The following is a 9,173-nucleotide window of genomic DNA, read 5'->3' on the forward strand; positions in this document are numbered from 1 at the left end:
CTCATTAGGGTCTTGAATCCTTGCCTGCATCGCCAACTCCGCTCTCTCCTTTCTGTCGGCGCTCGTGTAGGCGGCAACTAACTGCCGACGAAATTCGTCCCACGATGTCAGTGTCGTCTCGTGGTTTTCGAACCACGTCTTTGCGGAATCACCGAGAGCGAAGTACACATAACGCAGCTTGCGCTCTTGGGACCAATCGTTGAATTCGGCTACCCTTTCGAAGTGGTTGAGCCAATCTTCGACGTCTTCAAGAGCCCCTCCGTGGAACACATTGGGTGTTTGCGGCTAATGCAAAAGGACCTGTGTCGGCGCGGCAAGCGCAGCAGTAGATGGTTGGTGCATCGTCCTGGTAGGATCAGGTAGCAGACCGTGCTGTGGCTGGAGCCCCTGAAGACGACGGCTGGTAAGGACGTGTACCGGGGTGAGCTCTGTCGGACTACGCACTGGCGACGAGTCAGGAGTATGCTGCGTCGCGGGCGATCGTATCATTTACCCAGAAACTCCACCAGAAAATGTCACGAAGATAGCAATCGAGACCTTGGCAAAACGGTGTTCTTTTCAATATAGGCATACACTCGGAGAGCGCGCGTTTCAGAACACACTTCGTCGTTCTCGTTGCAGCGGCCGGCGGCCGCTGGTGCCAGCCTATCTCGCGTCAATATGACAAGTATGCACTTAACGATAAGGCAGGTAATATCATCAGCAGCGGAATGATTCCATAACGACCTTTACAGTATCCAGAGCAGCCACGCTAACTTCATTCGAAGTAGTGATGAACAGGAGACAGAAGCTCCTTCTATAACTAGAGATGATGTTAGATGGGACTTGCAAGACATGCCCGAGGAAAGGAGCAGAGGAAATGGTAAAACAATCCATTCAACCAAAGATGGAGGAGACATTGTGCTTGAAACTCGCGTGGCCCTTTATACGCAATACCTTACATCTTCAAGTGTACCAGAGAGCTGGAGCAACGCCAACATTATACTAAATCCATAAAAAGGGAGACGTTAATAGACCCATTAATGTATAACATATTCACCATGGTATTTTCTAATAGAATATGGGAAACACTTGGCTTCAGTCAACCAAGAGGACAGGTTGGGTTCAGGAAGGGATATTCTAGGATGGATCACATGCATGTGATCAATCAGGTAATCGAGAAATCTGCGGAGTACAATCAACCTGTCTATATGGCTTTCAAAGATTATGAAAAGGAATTTGATTGAGTAGAGATACCAGCAGTCATAGAGGCACTGGTATTGCGTGTTCCTTCCTTCCTTAAAAACTTCCTTTTTATGATCAGGGTCCTCTGTGAGTAATTGATCTAGATAACCGTACTGCTTGACAGACTGTAGCGGCTGACTTTCGATTATGAATTCTTGCTCCCGTGCCAGGCTATTGAACATTATCTTTGTCTACTGCATAGTATATTCTACCTCACTCTTATACTTTATGTGTTAAGGTCCTCAATCATTTGTTGTAATTCATCTCCATTGTTGCTCAGCAGGAAAATGTCATCTGCAAACCAAAGGTTGCTGAGATATTCGCGGTTGATCCTCACTCTTAAGCCTTCCCAGTTTAATAGCTTTAAAACTGCTAAGGATGTCGTAAATAGAATTGGAGAGATTGTGTCTCCTTGTCTGACCCCTTTCTTGGTTGGTAACTTCCTACTTTTCTAGTGAAGAACCATAGTAGTAGTGGTATCTTTGCAGATATTTGCCAACATATTCACGTATGCCTCCTGTACTCCTTGAATACCAAACAATACAATCACCTGTCTATATGCTTTCAAAGCATTATGAAAAGGAATTTGATTGAGTAGAGATACCAGCAGTCATAGAGGCACTGGTATTCAAGGAGTACAGGAGGCATACGTGAATATGTTGGCAAATATCTGCAAAGATACCACTACTACTATGGTTCTTCACTAGAAAAGTAGGAAGTTACCAACCAAGAAAGGGGTCAGACAAGGAGACACAATCTCTCCAATTCTATTTACGACATCCTTAGCAGTTTTAAAGCTATTAAACTGGGAAGGCTTAAGAGTGAGGATCAACCGCGAATATCTCAGCAACCTTTGGTTTGCAGATGACATTTTCCTGCTGAGCAACAATGGAGATGAATTACAACAAATGATTGAGGACCTTAACACATAAAGTATAAGAGTGAGGTAGAATATACTATGCAGTAGACAAAGATAATGTTCAATAGCCTGGCACGGGAGCAAGAATTCATAATCGAAAGTCAGCCGCTACAGTCTGTCAAGCAGTACGGTTATCTAGATCAATTACTCACAGAGGACCCTGATCATAAAAAGGAAGTTTACAAAAGAAAAAAATTGTGTTGAAGTGCATACAGCAGGCATTGCCAAATCCTGACTGGGAGCTTTCCACTGTCGTTGAAAATAAAAGTGTACAATCATTGCATTCTACCGGGGCTAACATATTGGGCAGAACCTTGGAAGTTAGAAAGCTCGAGAGCAAATTAAGGACAGGACAAAGAGCAATGGAATGAAAAATGTTAGACGTAACGGTAAGAGAGCGGTGGGGATCACAGAGCAAACTGGGATAACGAATATCCGGGATCCCGGTTGTCGATGACAGAAAACTAGGTGGGGTGATGAAATTAGGAAATTTGCAGCTAGAATTTGGTATCGGCTAGTGGAAGGCAGGGGTAACTGGAGATCGCAGGAAGAGGCCTTCGTCGTGCAGTGAACATGAAAACACCCGTGTACTTAGATTTAGGTGCACGTTAAAGAACCCCAGGTGGTCCAAATTTCTGGAGTCCCCCACTACGGCGTGCCTCATAATCAGAACTGGTTTTGGCACGTAAAACCCCATAATTTAATAAAAAAATCAAAGCCCCTTTCTTAAAGGAAGATGGTTGAATGCAAGCTTTCTCCCATGCAAACTGAATCAAACTCAAAATTCAAAGCCAACGACCACGCAACGAACCCGAGAAATGCTGAGCGACCCCATGCGATTTGATTGCTTGTTTAGGATTATTTTTTTTGAACGTTGAAGTTGAAGGAAGACCATTCATTAAGTTGCATAGCCTTTATTTTAGATCATGTAGCCGTTGATTACACGCACACACACAAACACTTTCACGGACTGCGTGCCGTTGCCGATACACGGGATCGGCCTTAGGTGCACGATCGCGCTCGCGCTTACGTTAACCTACGGCAGCCTCTTCTGTCGTGCGCTGCACCCGCGGCCTACCCACGGTTGTGTGAAGCGCGTAATGCAATGCAGGTATACACAGTTAGTCTGGGTAGCGCGGCGCTGCAATTCTCATTGTTCTTATCGGTACAACTGCGAATGTAAACTATAGCGTTCTACGATACGTATGTCGTGCGCCCTTCTACTGTGTGCGCAGACGCGCCGATTGTTCCATTGTGTAAGTTGGCTTTCCTGCAGTGCGTTTTCGGTACTCATAGACGCATCAGTGAGACATAGAAAATTCCGCTCCAATAGGCTGATGTTGATGATGATTGCTGCTGCTCTTGTGGACGTCATACGCCGACAAGTGTGACTGCCCAAGCTGCGCATGCGCCAACGTTCCAGTGGCCATCGGCTGTCCGGGGTTACCCGAGAGACAGCTATCACGGACCGGACCAGATACAAAAGCGGCTGCAGGCAGCCATCCTGTCGCAGTCTGACGGGGTGTGGGCTCGCAAGTTAAGATGCCTTCTTTTTTGCCGGTAAGCTAAAGATCTGGTGATAGCCTTTTTTTGCCTTTGTTTACACCCCGACAGATTAAGACGGGGCCTTCTGCGTTGTGCTGCACACACTCGAAAAACAAAGAGAGTTCCGGGAACTCTCTTTGAGGGAGTATCTGCTTGTCCCATATATAACTCCCTTTTCAGGAGTAAAATGCCTCCATCTCGGAGAGAGTACAGCAACTCCCATGGACAGAAAATTTAAATTAAATTATGGGGTTTTACGTGCCAAAACCACGATCTCATTATGAGGCACGCCGTAGTGGGGGACTCCGGAAATTTGGACCACCTGGGGTTCTTTTACGTGCACCTAAATCTAAGTACACGGGTGTTTTCGCATTTCGCCCCCATCGAAATGCGGCCGCCGTGGCCAGGATTCGATCCCGCGACCTCGTGCTCAGCAGCCCAACACCATAGCCACTGAGCAACCACGGCGGGTCCCATGGACAGAGCATTAGTACTCCTTCTAAAGGGGGTGCTGAAACTCCTTCCAGAGTTCGAATAGTCCACGCCACAAGAGCATTAGTACTCTCCCAAACCGAGTGCTTCCACTCCCTCAGAGTGATTCTTCTCCACCCCACAAGAGTATTAGTACTCCCTCAAACCGAGTGCTCCTACTCCCCCAAACAGAGTGCTTGTGCTCCAACAAAGGGTTTTTACTCCTTCATACAGAGTGCTTGTACTCCTCCCAGTTGTGTGAAAGCACTCGCTATGCAGAGCCTTGGTCACATCAGGGGTGATTCACAACACTTACATGTCAGGGATATTTGATTCCTTCATAAGCAGCTCCTGCACTTATGCTTGGTGAATGGGATTTGATGTTTAGTCGCCGAGTCACTCGAATGAAACATATTTTTCTTAAAAGGTCAATATTTTTATTCATCAAAAAGTCACAAGGCAAACAGAGTAAAATTTCGATAAACATACAGATACACATAAAATCCGATTAGAAAGATTTTCATGAACTATACAACACATCTTGCAATAATACATTAACATTTTCTTTAACATTTCATCGCTAATGCAGTGAGAAATATTCGTTATTTTCCTATTGGCAACAATTAAAGAAATGAAAGTATACAATGTAAAATCAGACAAATAACAAACATGCGCAAACTCGCTAAGTTTTGGCACTACGACTGAAGAGAAAGAGGCACCACATTACTGGGCAGAAAACGCATTTCAAACACTAAACTCGTGTACTTATATACCGTAGGTTACCAGATGAGCTGCTAAGCATGAGGTTGGTAAAGTAATTTGTGCAGGAAAAAGTTTTTTCATGCCATATTATAAGACAGCAGCTCGTGTGATAACATCCTATGTAGCGAATGTATGCTCCTGACTGAGAGTATACAGTATATTTAGAAATATGTTGTATATTTTTGTGTAAAGCTGCACTGTCCAGTTTTGGTTATAATATTTCACATAGTTATTAATGCATGGGCTGCACCCCATTTTTTCTAAACACGCATCTTGCCGTGGTTGTCCAACACTATCTCCGCTCGGTGTCAAGGCAGTACAGTGTCGTATCATGGCTCCCATTCGGTTGGATCCAAAGCTGATAGTATTTTGGCAGAAAGCTCAACTTCACTCTTGGCGTCCTCATGCAAGTAATTTTCTGGTGCTGTCGGGATCGTGCCATGGCGCTTTCTCACGCACTGTGTTTCGTAGACAGCTATTGCCACAGCGCACTGACACATTTCACAACTGTTGTGGTATTCTTGTTGTCTATTGTATAATTTTCTTTCTGATAAGACATCACGTGATAGTTTGTTCATTTTGTACAGATGGATATTCTAATGACGTGATCTGGGAAGTGGAGATTTTTGATAGTAAAACAATCTTTTCCGTTTCATTACTAATACATGGTATATTGACACGTATACATGTTTATCTTTCACCGGTAGCCGCTTTCAACATTGGCTGACAAATGTTAAACGTTATCGCTCGGCGCAGGACGCGCCTGCATTGGAAGCTTCTCGGACGTTATCAATGCTTCTATCCGTCGTCTGTGGTCACCGACGCCCATGTAATCTGATTGTATGAGCGACGCGAATTGTCTAGAACTTTCTGGAAGACACGCGGGCATCAGGGATTAATCTGGAACCTTCGATGACTCAGGTATAAAAGCCGACGCGTTTCGCCGCTGATCAGATTTTCGACGATCGCCGACTGTGTTCGCCGCTATCGTTGTGCTTTGAGTGTAGCTTGCTTTTGTGGGCACAGGTTCGCCCAATAAACAACCAGTTTCGTCATACACAGTTTTGTGACTGTTTTCTCTACCGTCACTACTACGTGACATCTGGTGGAGGTGCTAGTTCGTTCATGCACCGAACGCCCCCGCAAAGCCGCGACCCAAGCCCGAAACCGGAGAACGAGACCAACGTCGCCAAGGACCAGCGAGCTAGCCGTAGGCAGCAAGGACTTGTGCCGGAGTTCGGACTTCTTCCCGAAAAGACCACTGCAATCAAGGCCAAGTCAGCGACCAAAATGGCAGCACCAGCGTCCCCCATCCTGCTGCAGCAACCTCGGGAGCCACCGACTTTTCGTGGATCATCGGCTGAAGACCCTGAAACCTGGCTGGAGACATACGAGAGGACCGCGACGTTCAACAAATGGAGCGACGACGACAAGCTGCGCCATGTGTATTTTTCATTAGATGATGCTGCTCGGACCTGGTTTGAGAACAGAGAGACCACCCTGGTGACGTGGGACCTATTTCGTGAGAACTTCATGAGGACTTTCACGAATGTCGTGCGAAAAGAAAGGGCCGAAGTTTTATTAGAAACCAGAGTGCAATTGCCGAACGAGAACATCGCAATCTTCACGGAGGAGATGACTCGCCTCTTCCGCCACGCCGACGAGGACTTAGCGAGAAGCTGTTACGTCGCTATTTCGGACCATATAAGATCACCCGACGTATTGGCGCACTGGACTATGAGGTCGTGCCAGACGGCATTTCGCAATCACAGCGGCGCCGGGCTCGACCTGAAGTCATCCACGTGGTGCGTCTTAAGCCTTTCTACGCCCGCTGATAAACTGAGGTACTTTGTTACTTTGTTATTGTTTTTTGTTATTTTATTTATTACGCATGGTTTTGTTTTCGCTTTCGTGTTTGTTTGTAGCATCGGGACGATGCTTTTTAAGGGGAGGGTATTGACACGTATACATGTTTATCTTTCACCGGTAGCCGCTTTCAACATTGGCTGACAAATGTTAAACGTTATCGCTCGGCGCAGGACGCGCCTGCATTGGAAGCTTCTCGGACGTTATCAATGCTTCTATCCGTCGTCTGTGGTCACCGACGCCCATGTAATCTGATTGTATGAGCGACGCGAATTGTCTAGAACTTTCTGGAAGACACGCGGGCATCAGGGATTAATCTGGAACCTTCGATGACTCAGGTATAAAAGCCGACGCGTTTCGCCGCTGATCAGATTTCGACGATCGCCGACTGTGTTCGCCGCTATCGTTGTGCTTTGAGTGTAGCTTGCTTTTGTGGGCACAGGTTCGCCCAATAAACAACCAGTTTCGTCATACACAGTTTTGTGACTGTTTTCTCTACCGTCACTACTACGTGACAATATGTTCGTAGCCAAACACAAATGAGCAATGCAAGGAAGCAAAGAAAAGGAAAATGCCACACCAGCAAAGAACACCACTTCACACATTTATCTTCATTATAGCATTGCCATTTTGGTATCGATGATGACAATGGCGGCGAGCTGGTACATCTTGATTGGCGATTTTTTCTCTGCTGAATGATTCCATAATTCTGTGTGCTACTTGGTCGTGATCCAGGCTAAAGCGGATGCACCATCTCATTATTGCACGGTCAAATGCGAGTACATTGCTGCCTTAATAACTCATTGATGTTCATTGCGGCACTTGTTAAAATACCTTCTGGTCTGCCCAGTGCAGATGAGAAAGGAATTTACCTGACAAAGTCAGATGTGCATGTAAAAAACATGGTGGCCTGAACCGTTTCACAATGTTTGCGTGCTTGCTAAGATAGATATTTGTTCTTGCTAAGAACATCAAATCCCTTCGGTACCTTGCCATGACAATCTTCAAATAATTAGAGAGGCCATGAATGTACACGACCATTCCCTTCTTTTCACCCATGGAAACCATAGTGTTGGGATGAGTACTGGCACATACCACTTTCAATTTTTTGCCAGAATCTTGAAACTTGTATTTATTAGCTACTCTGGATATCTAGATTTCCTAGGTTTCGTGATCTGCGCCAGGGCACTGAATTTCATCAGGTGGCTATGAGATCTTATCAAGGTTGCGGCTACTCATGGCTTGGCAATTTCACTTTTCACTACTTTAGTGCATGCTGAGCAGTACTTCAGGAGTATCTTCTAGGCATTTCTTCTTCCGAGTCATGCAGTTTATATTTGTGGTCATAGCGTTCCTGCAAGTCTTGTTATTTACAGGTTAAAGTTTGGAGATGCTGTTAAAGTAGAAGTTGAAGTAGAAAGGTTGAAAGTGTGACATGTGAGACTCAGTACAACACCATGTATGTTACTGGGAAGGCAGTGGTGCATTATGTTCATGGCTTCTATTTTTTCTAAGAATCTCCTGCAGGGTACAGAAAAGACTGGATGTTCTCAGCACGGAGAAGACTGGGAGGCGTTTTAATAAGTGCCTTAGCAAACAACAGCATAATAACGAGGCGGTATTGTGTTGGCAGAACACTGCTGGGCCTGTAAATGCCTGCCACGGATCAAGAAGGTGCAGGTCCTGTACTAGCATGGTGACCTGGTGCCAGGAGAAATTATGGGATTATTCTTAATAAAGAAGAATCAAGCTGAAACTGACAGCTATACCTTGTTCTAATTGATTTAATATGGCTCTGCTGAGATGAAGACAGCTGTGTGAAAAGTGGTTTCTTGCTTGTTTGAATGTTTTTTTTTCAGATTATCTTGACAGTTCCTCTTTTTATTTGACAGGAAACTTTCACCATGAAGTAGCATGTGAACTATAAAAGTGGACAGCAATACACATGAATATGTCAGTTGATAGTCAGTGCCATGTTTCTGTTGTTGTGCGTTTGACATTCCCGTTTTATTGCGCTGCTGTAACTATAAACTAATGCTAACTATCCATGTTTACTATTCTTCGGAACCTATTTTTTCGATTCTGCTGTCATCAGTCATACAATTCTTTGGATTTTTCATCTACTCTCTTCTTAATAATATACGTTGACCGTACGAATAACTAAAATTATATTTACAATATTAACTTGTGTGTCGCAAAAGGAATATAGAATTGAAAGGAGCACTAGCATTAAAATCTTGCGCATCACATTTCCTGCCTTATTTCGTAGCTTTTCGTACCTTATTACGGTATGAAAGCTGTACTTCTCGAGAGCAGCCAGCACCGTTTCTTACGAGCAGTTAAAATGCATTATAACTGAAGTGTCGCATGGCTTCAGACGTGGAAC

The sequence above is a fragment of the Dermacentor silvarum genome, chromosome 7 (assembly GCF_013339745.2).
Source record: "Dermacentor silvarum isolate Dsil-2018 chromosome 7, BIME_Dsil_1.4, whole genome shotgun sequence".
Taxonomy (NCBI): Eukaryota; Metazoa; Arthropoda; class Arachnida; order Ixodida; family Ixodidae; genus Dermacentor; species Dermacentor silvarum.